The sequence below is a fragment of the Cherax quadricarinatus genome, chromosome 11 (assembly GCF_038502225.1).
Source record: "Cherax quadricarinatus isolate ZL_2023a chromosome 11, ASM3850222v1, whole genome shotgun sequence".
NCBI lineage: Eukaryota > Metazoa > Arthropoda > Malacostraca > Decapoda > Parastacidae > Cherax > Cherax quadricarinatus.
Genome location: NC_091302.1, coordinates 49,122,947 through 49,142,380, shown reverse-complemented (window position 1 = coordinate 49,142,380; position 19,434 = coordinate 49,122,947).

The following is a 19,434-nucleotide window of genomic DNA, read 5'->3' as shown; positions in this document are numbered from 1 at the left end:
CTATTATCATTACAATCACGGTGGAGCGCTAAACACGCAGGGGTTATACAACGCCTTGAAGGGGAGGGTTAAAAAGAGGTCCTTCACATTCGACCCAAGGAAGCAGACCCCTGATCCCATTCCTCGGATAAAGAACCCCTCTCCCCCCATCACCGACACCATGGAACCTCACCCCGAGATGAACAACACAAACCAAAGAGTGAGACATAAAATGGAAGATGGTAGTTCAGGCCTCTCAGGTGTCTGCTGAAGAGGACACCTGATGAGAGGTCGAGGCTGGCAGCCTGGCCGTCCTGCTCTCTCAGAAAAACCATACCCCCGGCCGGGATTGAACCCGCGGTCATAGAGTCTCAAAACTCCAGCCCGTCGCGTTAGCCACTAGACCATGTTGACGGCAGTGAAGGGACTTGAGCTAGAGTTCGTCACGGCCACGCTAGCTGGAGATTCGTCTGTAAAAACTTGCATTTGTGGTCACAGAGGTGCCTGTGCTAACTTTCCTATGGTGTAGAAATATACCTAGTTGGATGAATCTTATTGTGGCTAGCTGGTCTAGTGGCTAACGCGACGGGCTGGAGTTTTGAGACTCTATGACCGCGGGTTCAATCCCGGCCGGGGGTATGGTTTATTTGCAATCGTGTCATTACGATTTCTTGAGTCCTGCTCTCTCAGTTCTGCTGCCATGTTGGTTGTGACAACGTCAGCACCTCAGTCAAACACTGAGTTGCTGACAGGTTTATGTACAAATTGCTGACAGTTTTAAGTACAAATGAACAGAAGTCAATAAAGGAAGCAGGAACATTACTTTATTATTTATTAAAAAAATGGATACAATATCCTCCGTGAGAGTGACAGTGTCAGCAACAAATGCTGGCAATGTTTCCCGTGTCATAATTCGTCAGGCTTGTCTGTTTCGTGTGTAGTGTTGCAAGGTGTCAGCCTGAGCTGACACATTCAAGGTTCGTCAGCTAGGACAGCTACAAAGGTTTTCCCTTCAGTAGAGCTGAAGTTACTGTCTCTGTGGAATTACCATCTCTCAGGATGGCCTCTTATATACAGTAGATTTATTTCTTAAGATTTCTCCATTATTCCAGAGTGAGACAACAAAAATTATATAGAGATGGATTATTATCTCTCAGTCCACAGCAGGATTCGAACCTGCACACTCGGTATCAGAGTATACAGTACTTTATCTACAATACCAGAATAAAGTACCCAATACCTTATGGGAAAGATTGGATAGAGGAGAAAGAATAAAGAGATGGGGAGAGAGATTCTGAGGACTTTACTTAATAATGGATAAATAAGCTGAAATTGTTCCTGGGGTCAACGCCCCCGCGGCCTCCATATTGAAGAGGTCTCCCATACGTCAGTGTGTTAAGATGCTCTTGCAATATTCCAACAGCATCTTCACATAACATCTCCACATAGCATCTCCACATAGCATCTCCTGGAGGTTACCTGGAGGTTATTCCGGGGATCAACGCCCCCGCGGCCCGGTCCATGACCAGGCCTCCCGATGGATCAGGGCCTGATCAACTAGGCTGTTACTGCTGGCCGCACGCAGTCCAACGTACGAGCCACAGCCCGGCTGATCCGGCACTGACTTTAGGTATCTGTCCAGCTCTCTCTTGAAGGCAGCCAGGGGTTTATTGGCAATTCCCCTAATGCTTGATGGGAGGCTGTTGAACAGTTTTGGGCCCCGGACACTTATGGTGTTTTCCCTTAGTGTACCAATGGCGCCCCTACTTTTTATTGGGGGCATTTTGCATCGCCTGCCCAGTCTTTTACTTTCGTAGGGAGTGATTTCTGTGTGCAGATTTGGGACCATTCCTTCCAAGATTTTCCAAGTGTAGATTATGATATATCTCTCCCTCCTGCGTTCCAACGAGTACAAGTCAAGTGCTTCCAAGCGTTCCCAGTAGTTAAGGTGCTTGACAGAACTTATACGTGCAGTAAAGGATCTCTGTACACTCTCTAGATCTGCGATTTCACCTGCTTTGAATGGAGATGTTAATGTACAGCAGTATTCCAGCCTAGAGGGAACAAGTGATTTGAAAAGGATCATCATGGGCTTGGCATCTCTCGTTTTGAAAGTTCTCATTATCCATCCTATCATTTTCTTTGCACGTGCGATCGTGGCACTGTTGTGATCCTTGAAAGTGGGATCCTCAGACATTACTACTCCCAGGTCCCTTACATTATTTTTCCGCTCTATTGTATGGCCGGAGTCAGTAGTATACTCTGTTCTAGTTATTATCTCCTCCAGTTTTCCATAACGGAGTAGTTGGAATTTGTCCTCATTGAACATCATATTGTTTACCGTTCCCCACTGGAAAACTTTGTTTATATCTTCTTGGAGGTTAACCGCGTCCTCAGCAGATGACAGCCTCATGCAGATCCTAGTATCATCCGCAAAGGATGATACGGTGCTGTGATGTATATCTCTGTTTATGTCTGATATGAGGATAAGGAATAAGATGGGGGCGAGTACTGTGCCTTGTGGAACAGAGCTCTTCACTATGGCAGCCTCCGATTTAACTCTGTTGACCACTACTCTTTGTGTTCGATTTGTTAGGAAGTTGAAGATCCATCTCCCCACTTTCCCAGTTATTCCTTTAGCACGTATTTTATGGGCTATTACGCCATGATCGCATTTGTCAAATGCTTTTGCAAAGTCTGTGTATATTACATCTCCACATATCATCTCCACATAGCATCTCCACACAGCATCTCCACACAGCATCTCCACACAGCATCTCCACACAGCATCTCCACACAGCATCTCCACACAGCATCTCAACACAGCATCTCCACACAGCATCTCCACACAGCATCTCCACATAGTATCTTCACAGATTGTAATAAAGTTGGTAGAATTACCGACAATATGTAAAGTAAAAGGACACAAGTGCAATTAATGTGACATTTTATTGTGGCAACGTTTCGCTCTCCAGGAGCTTTGTCAAGCCATTACAAACAGTACATGGACACAGAGGGTATATATAGGCTCAGAGTGAGGTGCAATACTAGTGATAGTAGTAGTAGTAGTAGTAATACAATATAATAGAGCAATTAATTCGTGCGTGAGTAAAAGGATACAAAAGCTACCTATTTTTATGTTACCCAAGTAATAGCTTTTGTATCCTTTTACTCATGTACGAATTAATTGCTCTATTATATTGTATTACTACTACTACTACTACTATCACTAGTATTGCACCTCACTCTGAGCCTATATATACCCTCTGTGTCCATGTATTGTTTGTAATGGCTTGATAAAGCTCCTGGAGAGCGAAACGTTGCCACAATAAAATGTCACATTAGTTGCACTTGTGTCCTTTTACTTTACGTATCTTCACAGCATCTCCACATGGTATCTTCACAGCATCACACAGCATCTCCACATGGTATCTTCACAGCATTACACAGCATCTCCACATGGTATCTTCACAGCATCACACAGCATCTCCACATGGTATCTTCACAGCATTACACAGCATCTCCACATGGTATCTTCACAGCATTACACAGCATCTCCACATGGTATCTTCACAGCATCACACAGCATCTCCACATGGTATCTTCACAGCATTACACAGCATCTCCACATGGTATCTTCACAGCATCACACAGCATCTCCACATGGTATCTTCACAGCATTACACAGCATCTCCACATGGTATCTTCACAGCATTACACAGCATCTCCACATGGTATCTTCACAGCATCACACAGCATCTCCACATGGTATCTTCACAGCATCACACAGCATCTCCACATGGTATCTTCACAGCATCACACAGCATCTCCACATAATTGCATTATCCTGGCCACAGGCACCTTCAACATCATTAAGAAACTCTACTTGACTCGTACTAAGTAACTTCCACTGAATATAAGCTGACCCGGAGATAAGCTGGGCAGGACTAAGCTGTCTTACATTATCTGAATTTACCACTGAAGTCAAGTCGCTAGGCCGGGAGGTGCAGGAGACGGAGTGAGGAAGAGAAGATAGGGTTCAGGAGGAGAAAGAAGGCAGTACGGAAGAGATAGATGGAGAATTGTCTGTGGATTATCTGTGGGTTACCTGTAGACGCTTCCCGGGGAGGGTGTCATCGCTCCTTCTACCTGGTCCCATACTAGATCTTGGGGTTGCTGGTGTGTTCAGCCAAGGTCACTGGTGGTGACTGTACACAGTCCAGAGTACACACCACAGCTCGGGTGATCAAGCACTGACGTCAGTAACTTATCAAGTTCCATCTTGTAGACAACCAGGGGTTGTTAGTAATTCCCCTCTTGCTTGAAGGGAAGCATATTGAAAAGTCGTGGTCCCTATACACTTACTGAGTTCTCTCTCAGTGTACTCATCGCTTCCCTGCTTTTCACCGAAGGTATCCTGCACTGTCTGCCTTTAATAAATGACCTGATCTGTATACAAGTGTCTTTTTTTTTTTAAAGATTAGCCGGTATTCTCCCGGCCCGGGCCTTTTCCAAGTGGTGGCCCGGCCTTGGCTCCCTCTCTAGGGAGTGTCTGAGACCTAAGTCTCCCATGGGAGGAGGCACAAGGACCTCCTCATCTTTGTGACCAACTGTCCCCAGGCCTAGCCACAAAATAGGCCTCTCTGGTCTGCCATCCCCGCCACAAGGGGGCAAATGGGAATGACAGTCTTATGAGCTCAAGGCTCGGGCTCAGGCACCTACCCTACCCTAGAAGGGTTAGGCATGGTGTCGATGATCAACAAGTGTCTTTTTCCACTGTCTACCAAGCCTTTTGTGTTTATAAGTACTAATTTCGGTGTGTAGGTTGGGGATCAATACCTCCTGTATCTTCCAGGTATAGATTATGATGTATCTTTCTCGCATACGTTCCTTGGAGTACAGTTCCAGGGACTTCAAGCACTCTCAGTAATTAAGCTGTCTGACTGAGTTTATAAGAGCTGTGGAGATTCTCTGTACATTTTGTATGAAGGGTAGGTAAGAGGTAGACAGGAAGAGAGGGAAGAGGTAGAGAGGGAAAGAGAGCAGACTGTAAGGACCAGAGTGGAGAAGGAGAGTGAGCTTGAAGCGTGAGGGGAAGTGGAGGGGAAGTGTGAACGTGAGAACTCACGAAATAAGGTAAGAGATGCAATATTTTGATAATAAACAGGGAGACGGGAGAAATGAGAGGATAGACAATAATTGATGATAAAGGAGGGAGGAGAGAAGGGAGAAGCACTGAGAGTGTTGATGTTTAGTGTTAAGAGGGTGGTGGCAGGGGTGGTGCGAAAGGTGGTGGCAGGGGTGATGGCAAAGGTGGTGCAGGGGTGGTGGCAGGAGTGATTTGAGGACTGGTGGTAGGGGTGGTGTGAGGGTGGTGGCAGAGGTAGTAGCAGGGGTGGTGTGAGGGTGGTGGCAGAGGTAGTAGCAGGGGTTGTGTGAGGGTGGTGGCAGAGGTAGTAGCAGGGGTGGTGTGAAAGTGGTGGAAGGGGTGATGGCAGAGGTGGTGACAGGGGTGGTGCGAAGGGTGGTGGCAGGGGTGATGGCAGAGGTGGTGCAGGGGTGGTAGCAGGAGTGAATTGAGGACTGGTGGTAGGGGTGGTGTGAGGGTGGGGGCAGAGGTGATGGCAGAGGTGGTGACAGGGGTGGTGGCAGAGGTGGTGACAGGGATGGTGGCAGGGGAAGTGGCATGGGTGGTTCGACGAGTGGTGGCAGGGGTGGTGGCAGGGAACTTGTTAGTCGGCTGGTTTGGGTAACATCTTGGGAGAGGACCTAAGGATCACAACGGAAATAAGCCGCAGTGCCTGGCTTTCTTGGCTTACCCTGGGTTAATATTAACTCATGTGCTTAATATTAATATTTGTGGTTAATGTTAACCCTCTGGGTTTACCACTGAAAGCTCTTCGTGACCTCAGGGTCAGGTCACCCGAATTCCACCAGATATAAATTGGAAGAACAGTAGAGGAAGAGAAGACAATACAAAATGAATAGGGAGAAGAGTGGTGAGGGTGGGCAGAGAGGGAATACTCGATAATGTGAGAGGGTGTGGATTCACAGCTGGGGGGAGAGAGGAGGGGGGGTTAGGGTAGGGTTGTAATGAGAAAGGGGTCATCGCCCCTCTCCCATGAAGCCCAGTCTCAGACCAGGCCTCTGGTCTACCAGCCTGCTGCCTGCCTGCATCCTTACGATAACAGGCACAAATAATAGCAATGTTTTAGGTGGGTATCCACACTACGATACCAACAGCTCACAGACACATCACTGGTATAACTTTAAGTCTAGGTCAGTCATTTCTCACCACAGAGTCCAAGACTGAGTTACAGGAGAGAGAGGGAAGGTTTTAAGGACCCCAATGGAAATAAGTCACTCTGACTTTTTTGTGTTATCCCAGGTTCTCTACACATATGCTGCTATGTATGATAATTCTATGTAACTGTATTTGTGTATACCTGAATAAACTTACTTACTTACTTACTTACTTAATGTTTATGGTAGTAGAGAGAATGAGAGAAGACACAATGGAAAACACACACACACTTATGTGTGTGTGTGTGTGTGTGGTGTGTGTGTGTGTGTGTGTGTGTGTGTGTGTGTGTGTGTGTGTGTGTGTGTGTGTGTGTGTGTGTGTGTGTGTGTGTGTGTGTGGTGCTCAGTGTGCTAAAATACAGCTTTTTGTAGTCCTCTGTTTTTTGAGAGTGTATCTAATTTTTGCAAGGTACTGTTGCGAACAGTTGCAGTGAAGTCAACATTGACATAGATTTGTCCCCAACACGTCACTGCCTCTTAGAGTAATTGTTCCTCCAACACTGCCCAGTGACTGGTATACCTGGAACAGTCACAGGTGTGAAGGTTTGTACACTGACAGGTGTGTTTCTCCCAGCGTGTATGTGCTGGGAGTTTAACCTCTATTTTAGTGGTTAAAATATTCTTGTCTGGTAGTGGAAAAAGGTTACGTGTAATCTTAATGAACACGGTGTAATCGATAGGTTTGAAACCTCCACATTAACCAACCAAGCAAGAAAGAAAAGAATGACGTGTTTGTTACGGTTGTTACGAAATGTCGACCGTTCCTGGACAAGTTTTTGTTGAGGACACGTTTCGCTCTGTATAGAGCTTTATCAAGTCTTGGTGAAGCTATGAACAGAGCGAAATGTTGCGTTAACAGAAGCTTGTTTTGTAGTTTGTTTTGTTTGCAGCAATAAGAGCACAAGGAACACTTTGTCAACACTTCTTGACACGGTGCTGTTTGTAGTTGTTGTTGACACGGTGTTGTTTGTAGTTGTTGTTGACACGGTGTTGTTTGTAGTTGTTGTTGACACGGCGTTGTTTGTAGTTGTTGACACGGTGTTGTTTGTAGTTGTTGTTGAGACGGTGTTGTTTGTAGTTGCTGTTGACACAGTGTTGTTTGTAGTTGTTGTTGACACGGCGTTGTTTGTAGTTGTTGACACGGTGCTGTTTGTAGTTGTTGTTGACACGGTGTTGCTTGTAGTTGTTGTTGACACGGCGTTGTTTGTAGTTGTTGTTGACACGATGTTGTTTGTAGTTGTTGTTGACACGGTGTTGTTTGTAGTTGTTGTTGACACGGTGTTGTTTGTAGTTGTTGTTGACACGATGTTGTTTGTAGTTGTTGTTGACACGGTGTTGTTTGTAGTTGTTCTTGACACTGCGTTGTTTGTAGTTGTTGTTGACACAGTGTTGCTTGTAGTTGTTGTTGACACGGTGTTGTTTGTAGTTGTTGTTGACACGGTGTTGTTTGTAGTTGTTGTTGACACGGTGTTTGTAGTTGTTGTTGACACGGAGTTGTTTGTAGTTGTTGTTGACACGGAGTTGTTTGTAGTTGTTGTTGACACGGTGTTGTTTGTAGTTGTTGTTGACACGGTGTTGTTTGTAGTTGTTGTTGACACGGTGTTGTTTGTAGTTATTGTTGACACAGTGTTGTTTGTAGTTGTTGTTGTTGACACGGTGTTCTTTGTAGATGTTGACACAGTGTTGTTTGTAGTTATTGTTGACACGGTGTTGTTTGTAGTTGTTGACACAGTGTTGTTTGTAGTTATTGTTGACACAGTGTTGTTTGTAGTTGTTGACACAGTGTTGTTTGTAGTTATTGTTGACACAGTGTTGTTTGTAGTTGTTGTTGACACAGTGTTCTTTGTAGATGTTGACACAGTGTTGTTTGTAGTTATTGTTGACACGGTGTTGTTTGTAGTTGTTGACACAGTGTTGTTTGTAGCTATTGTTGACACGGTGTTGTTTGTAGTTGTTGTTGACACGGTGTTTGTAGTTGTTGACACGGTGTTGTTTGTAGTTGTTGACACAGTGTTGTTTGTAGTTATTGTTGACACAGTGTTGTTTGTAGTTGTTGACACGGTGTTGTTTGTAGTTGTTGACACAGTGTTCTTTGTAGTTATTGTTGACACGGTGTTGTTTGTAGTTGTTGTTGACATGGTGTTGTTTGTAGTTGTTGACACAGTGTTGTTTGTAGTTATTGTTGACACAGTGTTGTTTGTAGTTGTTGTTGACACGGTGTTGTTTGTAGTTATTGTTGACACAGTGTTGTTTGTAGTTGTTGTTGACACGGTGTTGTTTGTAGTTGTTGACATGGTTTTGTTTGTAGTTATTGTTGACACAGTGTTGTTTGTAGTTGTTGTTGACACGGTGTTGTTTGTAGTTGTTGACACAGTGTTGTTTGTAGTTATTGTTGACACGGTGTTGTTTGTAGTTGTTGACACAGTGTTGTTTGTAGTTGTTGTTGACACAGTGTTGTTTGTAGTTGTTGTTGACACGGTGTTGTTTGTAGTTGTTGTTGACACGGTGTTGTTTGTAGTTGTTGTTGGCACGGTGTTGTTTGTAGTTGTTGACACAGTGTTGTTTGTAGTTGTTGACACGGTGTTGTTTGTAGTTATTGTTGACACGGTGTTGTTTGTAGTTGTTGACACGGTGTTGTTTGTAGTTGTTGTTGAGACGGTGTTGTTTGTAGTTGCTGTTGACACAGTGTTGTTTGTAGTTGTTGTTGACACGGCGTTGTTTGTAGTTGTTATAGACACGGTGTTGTTTGTAGTTGTTGTTGACACGGTGTTGCTTGTAGTTGTTGTTGACACGGCGTTGTTTGTAGTTGTTGTTGACACGATGTTGTTTGTAGTTGTTGTTGACACGGTGTTGTTTGTAGTTGTTGTTGACACGGTGTTGTTTGTAGTTGTTGTTGACACGATGTTGTTTGTAGTTGTTGTTGACACGGTGTTGTTTGTAGTTGTTCTTGACACTGCGTTGTTTGTAGTTGTTGTTGACACGGTGTTGCTTGTAGTTGTTGTTGACACGGTGTTGTTTGTAGATGTTGTTGACACGGTGTTGTTTGTAGTTGTTGTTGACACGGTGTTGTTTGTAGTTGTTGTTGACACGGAGTTGTTTGAAGTTGTTGTTGACACGGAGTTGTTTGTAGTTGTTGTTGACACGGTGTTGTTTGTAGTTGTTGTTGACACGGTGTTGTTTGTAGTTGTTGTTGACACGGTGTTGTTTGTAGTTATTGTTGACACAGTGTTGTTTGTAGTTGTTGTTGTTGACACGGTGTTCTTTGTAGATGTTGACACAGTGTTGTTTGTAGTTATTGTTGACACGGTGTTGTTTGTAGTTGTTGACACAGTGTTGTTTGTAGTTATTGTTGACACAGTGTTGTTTGTAGTTGTTGACACAGTGTTGTTTGTAGTTATTGTTGACACAGTGTTGTTTGTAGTTGTTGACACGGTGTTGTTTGTAGTTGTTGACACAGTGTTCTTTGTAGTTATTGTTGACACGGTGTTGTTTGTAGTTGTTGTTGACATGGTGTTGTTTGTAGTTGTTGACACAGTGTTGTTTGTAGTTATTGTTGACACAGTGTTGTTTGTAGTTGTTGTTGACACGGTGTTGTTTGTAGTTATTGTTGACACAGTGTTGTTTGTAGTTGTTGTTGACACGGTGTTGTTTGTAGTTGTTGACATGGTTTTGTTTGTAGTTATTGTTGACACAGTGTTGTTTGTAGTTGTTGTTGACACGGTGTTGTTTGTAGTTGTTGACACAGTGTTGTTTGTAGTTATTGTTGACACGGTGTTGTTTGTAGTTGTTGACACAGTGTTGTTTGTAGTTGTTGTTGACACAGTGTTGTTTGTAGTTGTTGTTGACACGGTGTTGTTTGTAGTTGTTGTTGACACGGTGTTGTTTGTAGTTGTTGTTGGCACGGTGTTGTTTGTAGTTGTTGACACAGTGTTGTTTGTAGTTGTTGACACGGTGTTGTTTGTAGTTATTGTTGACACGGTGTTGTTTGTAGTTGTTGACACGGTGTTGTTTGTAGTTGTTGTTGAGACGGTGTTGTTTGTAGTTGCTGTTGACACAGTGTTGTTTGTAGTTGTTGTTGACACGGCGTTGTTTGTAGTTGTTATAGACACGGTGTTGTTTGTAGTTGTTGTTGACACGGTGTTGCTTGTAGTTGTTGTTGACACGGCGTTGTTTGTAGTTGTTGTTGACACGATGTTGTTTGTAGTTGTTGTTGACACGGTGTTGTTTGTAGTTGTTGTTGACACGGTGTTGTTTGTAGTTGTTGTTGACACGATGTTGTTTGTAGTTGTTGTTGACACGGTGTTGTTTGTAGTTGTTCTTGACACTGCGTTGTTTGTAGTTGTTGTTGACACGGTGTTGCTTGTAGTTGTTGTTGACACGGTGTTGTTTGTAGATGTTGTTGACACGGTGTTGTTTGTAGTTGTTGTTGACACGGTGTTGTTTGTAGTTGTTGTTGACACGGAGTTGTTTGAAGTTGTTGTTGACACGGAGTTGTTTGTAGTTGTTGTTGACACGGTGTTGTTTGTAGTTGTTGTTGACACGGTGTTGTTTGTAGTTGTTGTTGACACGGTGTTGTTTGTAGTTATTGTTGACACAGTGTTGTTTGTAGTTGTTGTTGTTGACACGGTGTTCTTTGTAGATGTTGACACAGTGTTGTTTGTAGTTATTGTTGACACGGTGTTGTTTGTAGTTGTTGACACAGTGTTGTTTGTAGTTATTGTTGACACAGTGTTGTTTGTAGTTGTTGACACAGTGTTGTTTGTAGTTATTGTTGACACAGTGTTGTTTGTAGTTGTTGTTGACACAGTGTTCTTTGTAGATGTTGACACAGTGTTGTTTGTAGTTATTGTTGACACGGTGTTGTTTGTAGTTGTTGACACAGTGTTGTTTGTAGCTATTGTTGACACGGTGTTGTTTGTAGTTGTTGTTGACACGGTGTTGTTTGTAGTTGTTGACACGGTGTTGTTTGTAGTTGTTGACACAGTGTTGTTTGTAGTTATTGTTGACACAGTGTTGTTTGTAGTTGTTGACATGGTGTTGTTTGTAGTTGTTGACACAGTGTTGTTTGTAGTTATTGTTGACAAGGTGTTGTTTGTAGTTGTTGTTGACATGGTGTTGTTTGTAGTTGTTGACACAGTGTTGTTTGTAGTTATTGTTGACACAGTGTTGTTTGTAGTTGTTGTTGACACGGTGTTGTTTGTAGTTATTGTTGACACAGTGTTGTTTGTAGTTGTTGTTGACACGGTGTTGTTTGTAGTTGTTGACATGGTGTTGTTTGTAGTTATTGTTGACACGGTGTTGTTTGTAGTTGTTGACACAGTGTTGTTTGTAGTTGTTGTTGACACAGTGTTGTTTGTAGTTGTTGTTGACACGGTGTTGTTTGTAGTTGTTGTTGACACGGTGTTGTTTGTAGTTGTTGTTGGCACGGTGTTGTTTGTAGTTGTTGACACAGTGTTGTTTGTAGTTGTTGACACGGTGTTGTTTGTAGTTATTGTTGACACGGTGTTGTTTGTAGTTGTTGACACGGTGTTGTTTGTAGTTGTTGACACGGTGTTGTTTGTAGTTGTTGTTGACACGGTGTTGTTTGTAGTTATTGTTGACACAGTGTTGTTTGTACTTGTTGACACTGTGTTGTTTGTAGTTATTGTTGACACGGTGTTGTTTGTAGTTGTTGACACAGTGTTGTTTGTAGTTGTTGACACGGTGTTATTTGTAGTTGTTGTTGCCACGGTGTTGTTTGTAGTTATTGTTGACACAGTGTTGTTTGTACTTGTTGACACGGTGTTGTTTGTAGTTGTTGTTGATACAGTGTTGTTTGTAGTTGTTGACACGGTGTTGTTTGTAGTTGTTGACACGGTGTTGTTTGTAGTTATTGTTGACACAGTGTTGTTTGTACTTGTTGACACGGTGTTGTTTGTAGTTTTTGTTGATACAGTGTTGTTTGTAGTTGTTGACACGGTGTTGTTTGTAATTGTTGACACGGTGTTGTTTGTAGTTGTTGACACGGTGTTGTTTGTAGTTGTTGTTGGCACGGTGTTGTTTGTAGCTGTTGTTGACACAGTGTTGTTTGTAGTTGACACAATGTTGTTTGTAGTTATTGTTGACACGGTGTTGTTTGTAGTTGTTGTTGACACAGTGTTGTTTGTAGTTGTTGACACGGTGTTGTTTGTAGTTATTGTTGACACGGTGTTGTTTGTAGTTGTTGACACGGTGTTGTTTGTAGTTATTGTTGACACGGTGTTGTTTGTAGTTGTTGACACGGTGTTGTTTGTAGTTATTGTTGACACGGTGTTGTTTGTAGTTGACAGTGTTGTTTGTAGTTGTTGACACAGTGTTGTTTGCAGTTATTGTTGACACGGTGTTGTTTGTAGTTGTTGACACAGTGTTGTTTGTAGTTATTGTTGACACGGTGTTGTTTGTAGTTGTTGACACAGTGTTGTTTGTAGTTGTTGTTGACACGGTGTTGTTTGTAGTTATTGTTGACAGGGTGTTGTTTGTAGTTGTTGTTGGCACGGTGTTGTTTGTAGTTGTTGTTGGCACGGTGTTGTTTGTAGTTGTAGACACAGTGTTGTTTGTAGTTGTTGTTGACACAGTGTTGTTTGTAGTTGTTGTTGACACGGTGTTGTTTGTAGTTGTTGTTGACACGGTGTTGTTTGTAGTTGTTGACACGGTGTTGTTTGTAGTTATTGTTGACACGGTGTTGTTTGTAGTTGTTGTTGACACGGTGTTGTTTGTAGTTGTTGTTGACACGGTGTTGTTTGTAGTTGTTGTTGACACAGTGTTGTTTGTAGTTTTTGACACGGTGTTGTTTGTAGTTGTTGACACGGTGTTGTTTGTAGTTGTTGTTGACACGGTGTTGTTTGTAGTTGCTGTTGACACGGTGTTGTTTGTAGTTATTGTTGACACGGTGTTGTTTTTAGTTGTTGACACGGTGTTGTTTGTAGTTGTTGTTGACACAGTGTTGTTTGTAGTTTTTGACACGGTGTTGTTTGTAGTTGTTGTTGACACGGTGTTGTTTGTAGTTGTTGTTGACACAGTGTTGTTTGTAGTTTTTGACACGGTGTTGTTTGTAGTTGTTGTTGACATGGTGTTGTTTGTAGTTGTTGTTGGCACGGTGTTGTTTGTAGTTGTAGACACAGTGTTGTTTGTAGTTGTTGTTGACACAGTGTTGTTTGTAGTTGTTGTTGACACGGTGTTGTTTGTAGTTGTTGTTGACACTGTGTTGTTTGTAGTTGTTGTTGACACGGTGTTGTTTGTAGTTATTGTTGACACGGTGTTGTTTGTAGTTGTTGTTGACACGGTGTTGTTTGTAGTTGTTGTTGACACAGTGTTGTTTGTAGTTTTTGACACGGTGTTGTTTGTAGTTGTTGTTGACACAGTGTTGTTTGTAGTTGTTGTTGACACGGTGTTGTTTGTAGTTGTTGTTGACACGGTGTTGTTTGTAGTTGTTGTTGACACGGTGTTGTTTGTAGTTATTGTTGACACGGTGTTGTTTGTAGTTGTTGTTGACACGGTGTTGTTTGTAGTTGTTGACACAGTGTTGTTTGTAGTTTTTGACACGGTGTTGTTTGTAGTTGTTGTTGACACGGTGTTGTTTGTAGTTGTTGTTGACACGGTATTGTTTGTATTTGTTGTTGACATGGTGTTGTTTGTAGTTATTGTTGACACGGTGTTGTTTGTAGTTGTTGTTGACACGGTGTTGTTTGTAGTTGTTGTTGACACGGTGTTGTTTGTAGTTGTTGTTGACAGTGTTGTTTGTAGTTTTTGACACGGTGTTGTTTGTAGTTGTTGTTGACACGGTGTTGTTTGTAGTTGTTGTTGACACGGTGTTGTTTGTAGTTGCTGTTGACACGGTGTTGTTTGTAGTTGTTGTTGACCCGGTGTTGTTTGTAGTTGTTGTTGACACGGTGTTGTTTGTAGTTGTTGTTGACACGGTGTTGTTTGTAGTTGCTGTTGACACGGTGTTGTTTGTAGTTGTTGTTGACACGGTGTTGTTTGTAGTTGTTGACGCAGTGTTGTTTGTAGTTGTTGTTGACACGGTGTTGTTTGTAGTTGCTGTTGACACGGTGTTGTTTGTAGTTGTTGACACGGTGTTGTTTGTAGTTGTTGACGCAGTGTTATTTGTAGTTGTTGTTGACACGGTGTTGTTTGTAGTTGTTGTTGACACGGTGTTTGTAGTTGTTGTTGACACGGTGTTGTTTGTAGTTGTTGTTGACACGGTGTTGTTTGTAGTTGTTGACACGGTGTTATTTGTAGTTGTTGTTGACACGGTGTTGTTTGTAGTTGTTGTTGACACGGCGTTTGTAGTTGTTGTTGACACAGTGTTGTTTGTAGTTGTTGACACAGTGTTGTTTGTAGTTGTTGACACGGTGTTGTTTGTAGTTGTTGATACGGTGTTGTTTGTAGTTGTTGTTGACACGGTGTTTGTAGTTGTTGTTGACACAGTGTTGTTTGTAGTTGTTGACATGGTGTTGTTTGTAGTTATTGTTGACACAGTGTTGTTTGTAGTTGTTGTTGACACGGTGTTGTTTGTAGTTGTTGACACAGTGTTGTTTGTAGTTATTGTTGACACGGTGTTGTTTGTAGTTGTTGACACAGTGTTGTTTGTAGTTGTTGTTGACACAGTGTTGTTTGTAGTTGTTGTTGACACGGTGTTGTTTGTAGTTGTTGTTGACACGGTGTTGTTTGTAGTTGTTGGCACGGTGTTGTTTGTAGTTGTTGACACAGTGTTGTTTGTAGTTGTTGACACGGTGTTGTTTGTAGTTATTGTTGACACGGTGTTGTTTGTAGTTGTTGACACGGTGTTGTTTGTAGTTGTTGACACGGTGTTGTTTGTAGTTGTTGTTGACACGGTGTTGTTTGTAGTTATTGTTGACACAGTGTTGTTTGTACTTGTTGACACTGTGTTGTTTGTAGTTATTGTTGACACGGTGTTGTTTGTAGTTGTTGACACAGTGTTGTTTGTAGTTGTTGACACGGTGTTATTTGTAGTTGTTGTTGCCACGGTGTTGTTTGTAGTTATTGTTGACACAGTGTTGTTTGTACTTGTTGACACGGTGTTGTTTGTAGTTGTTGTTGATACAGTGTTGTTTGTAGTTGTTGACACGGTGTTGTTTGTAGTTGTTGACACGGTGTTGTTTGTAGTTATTGTTGACACAGTGTTGTTTGTACTTGTTGACACGGTGTTGTTTGTAGTTGTTGTTGATACAGTGTTGTTTGTAGTTGTTGACACGGTGTTGTTTGTAGTTGTTGACACGGTGTTGTTTGTAGTTGTTGACACGGTGTTGTTTGTAGTTGTTGTTGGCACGGTGTTGTTTGTAGCTGTTGTTGACACAGTGTTGTTTGTAGTTATTATTGACACGGTGTTGTTTGTAGTTGTTGTTGACACAGTGTTGTTTGTAGTTGTTGACACGGTGTTGTTTGTAGTTATTGTTGACACGGTGTTGTTTGTAGTTGTTGACACGGTGTTGTTTGTAGTTATTGTTGACACGGTGTTGTTTGTAGTTGTTGACACGGTGTTGTTTGTAGTTATTGTTGACACGGTGTTGTTTGTAGTTGACAGTGTTGTTTGTAGTTGTTGACACAGTGTTGTTTGCAGTTATTGTTGACACGGTGTTGTTTGTAGTTGTTGACACAGTGTTGTTTGTAGTTATTGTTGACACGGTGTTGTTTGTAGTTGTTGACACAGTGTTGTTTGTAGTTGTTGTTGACACGGTGTTGTTTGTAGTTATTGTTGACAGGGTGTTGTTTGTAGTTGTTGTTGGCACGGTGTTGTTTGTAGTTGTTGTTGGCACGGTGTTGTTTGTAGTTGTAGACACAGTGTTGTTTGTAGTTGTTGTTGACACAGTGTTGTTTGTAGTTGTTGTTGACACGGTGTTGTTTGTAGTTGTTGTTGACACGGTGTTGTTTGTAGTTGTGGACACGGTGTTGTTTGTAGTTATTGTTGACACGGTGTTGTTTGTAGTTGTTGTTGACACGGTGTTGTTTGTAGTTGTTGTTGACACGGTGTTGTTTGTAGTTGTTGTTGACACAGTGTTGTTTGTAGTTTTTGACACGGTGTTGTTTGTAGTTGTTGACACGGTGTTGTTTGTAGTTGTTGTTGACACGGTGTTGTTTGTAGTTGCTGTTGACACGGTGTTGTTTGTAGTTATTGTTGACACGGTGTTGTTTTTAGTTGTTGACACGGTGTTGTTTGTAGTTGTTGTTGACACAGTGTTGTTTGTAGTTTTTGACACGGTGTTGTTTGTAGTTGTTGTTGACACGGTGTTGTTTGTAGTTGTTGTTGACACAGTGTTGTTTGTAGTTTTTGACACGGTGTTGTTTGTAGTTGTTGTTGACATGGTGTTGTTTGTAGTTGTTGTTGGCACGGTGTTGTTTGTAGTTGTAGACACAGTGTTGTTTGTAGTTGTTGTTGACACAGTGTTGTTTGTAGTTGTTGTTGACACGGTGTTGTTTGTAGTTGTTGTTGACACTGTGTTGTTTGTAGTTGTTGTTGACACGGTGTTGTTTGTAGTTATTGTTGACACGGTGTTGTTTGTAGTTGTTGTTGACACAGTGTTGTTTGTAGTTTTTGACACGGTGTTGTTTGTAGTTGTTGACACGGTGTTGTTTGTAGTTGTTGTTGACACGGTGTTGTTTGTAGTTGCTGTTGACACGGTGTTGTTTGTAGTTATTGTTGACACGGTGTTGTTTTTAGTTGTTGACACGGTGTTGTTTGTAGTTGTTGTTGACACAGTGTTGTTTGTAGTTTTTGACACGGTGTTGTTTGTAGTTGTTGTTGACACGGTGTTGTTTGTAGTTGTTGTTGACACAGTGTTGTTTGTAGTTTTTGACACGGTGTTGTTTGTAGTTGTTGTTGACATGGTGTTGTTTGTAGTTGTTGTTGGCACGGTGTTGTTTGTAGTTGTAGACACAGTGTTGTTTGTAGTTGTTGTTGACACAGTGTTGTTTGTAGTTGTTGTTGACACGGTGTTGTTTGTAGTTGTTGTTGACACGGTGTTGTTTGTAGTTGTTGTTGACACGGTGTTGTTTGTAGTTGTTGTTGACACTGTGTTGTTTGTAGTTTTTGACACGGTGTTGTTTGTAGTTGTTGTTGACACAGTGTTGTTTGTAGTTGTTGACACGGTGTTGTTTGTAGTTGTTGTTGACACGGTGTTGTTTGTAGTTGTTGTTGACACGGTGTTGTTTGTAGTTATTGTTGACACGGTGTTGTTTGTAGTTGTTGTTGACACGGTGTTGTTTGTAGTTGTTGTTGACACAGTGTTGTTTGTAGTTTTTGACACGGTGTTGTTTGTAGTTGTTGTTGACACGGTGTTGTTTGTAGTTGTTGTTGACACGGTGTTGTTTGTAGCTGCTGTTGACACGGTGTTGTTTGTAGTTATTGTTGACACGGTGTTGTTTGTAGTTGTTGACACGGTGTTGTTTGTAGTTGTTGTTGACACGGTGTTGTTTGTAGTTGTTGTTGACACAGTGTTGTTTGTAGTTTTTGACACGGTGTTGTTTGTAGTTGTTGTTGACACGGTGTTGTTTGTAGTTGTTGACACGGTGTTGTTTGTAGTTGCTGTTGACACGGTGTTGTTTGTAGTTGTTGTTGACACGGTGTTGTTTGTAGTTGTTGTTGACACGGTGTTGTTTGTAGTTGTTGTTGACACGGTGTTGTTTGTAGTTGCTGTTGACACGGTGTTGTTTGTAGTTGTTGTTGACACGGTGTTGTTTGTAGTTGTTGACGCAGTGTTGTTTGTAGTTGTTGTTGACACGGTGTTGTTTGTAGTTGCTGTTGACACGGTGTTGTTTGTAGTTGTTGACACGGTGTTGTTTGTAGTTGTTGACGCAGTGTTATTTGTAGTTGTTGTTGACACGGTGTTGTTTGTAGTTGTTGTTGACACGGTGTTTGTAGTTGTTGTTGACACGGTGTTGTTTGTAGTTGTTGTTGACACGGTGTTGTTTGTAGTTGTTGACACGGTGTTATTTGTAGTTGTTGTTGACACGGTGTTGTTTGTAGTTGTTGTTGACACGGCGTTTGTAGTTGTTGTTGACACAGTGTTGTTTGTAGTTGTTGTTGACACAGTGTTGTTTGTAGTTGTTGACACGGTGTTGTTTGTAGTTGTTGTTGATACGGTGTTGTTTGTAGTTGTTGTTGACATGGTGTTTGTAGTTGTTGTTGACACAGTGTTGTTTGTAGTTGTTGTTGACACAGTGTTGTTTGTAGTTGTTGACACGGTGTTGTTTGTAGTTATTGTTGACACGGTGTTGTTTGTAGTTGTTGACACGGTGTTGTTTGTAGTTATTGTTGACACGGTGTTGTTTGTAGTTGTTGACACGGTGTTGTTTGTAGTTGTTGTTGACACGGTGTTGTTTGTAGTTGTTGACACGGTGTTGTTTGTAGTTATTGTTGACACTGTGTTGTTTGTAGTTGTTGACACAGTGTTGTTTGTAGTTGTTGACACGGTGTTGTTTGTAGTTGTTGTTGACACAGTGTTGTTTGAAGTTGTTGACACGGTGTTGTTTGTAGTTGTTGACACAGTGTTGTTTGTAGTTGTTGACACGGTGTTGTTTTTATTTGTTGCACGGTGTTGTTTGTAGTTGTTGACACGGTGTTGTTTGTAGTTGTTGACACGGTGTTGTTTGTAGTTGTTGTTGGCACGGTGTTGTTTGTAGTTGTTGTGGGCACGGTATTGTTTGTAGTTGTTGTTGGCACGGTATTGTTTGTAGTTGTTGCTGACACGGTATTGTTTGTAGTTGTTGTTGGCACGGTATTGTTTGTAGTTGTTGCTGACACGGTATTGTTTGTAGTTGTTGTTGGCACGGTGTTGTTTGTAGTTGTTGCTGACACGGTGTTGTTTGTAGTTGTTGTTGACACGGTATTGTTTGTAGTTGTTGTTGACACGGTGTTGTTTGTAGTTGTTGACACGGTGTTGTTTTGTAGTTGTTGACACGGTGTTGTTTGTAGTTGTTGTTGACACGGTGTTGTTTGTAGTTGTTGTTGACACGGTGTTGTTTGTAGTTGTTGACACGGTGTTGTTTGTAGTTGTTGTTGACACGGTGTTGTTTGTAGTTGTTGACACGGTGTTGTTTGTAGTTGTTGACACAGTGTTGTTTGTAGTTGTTGTTGACACGGTGTTGTTTTGTAGTTGTTGACACAGTGTTGTTTGT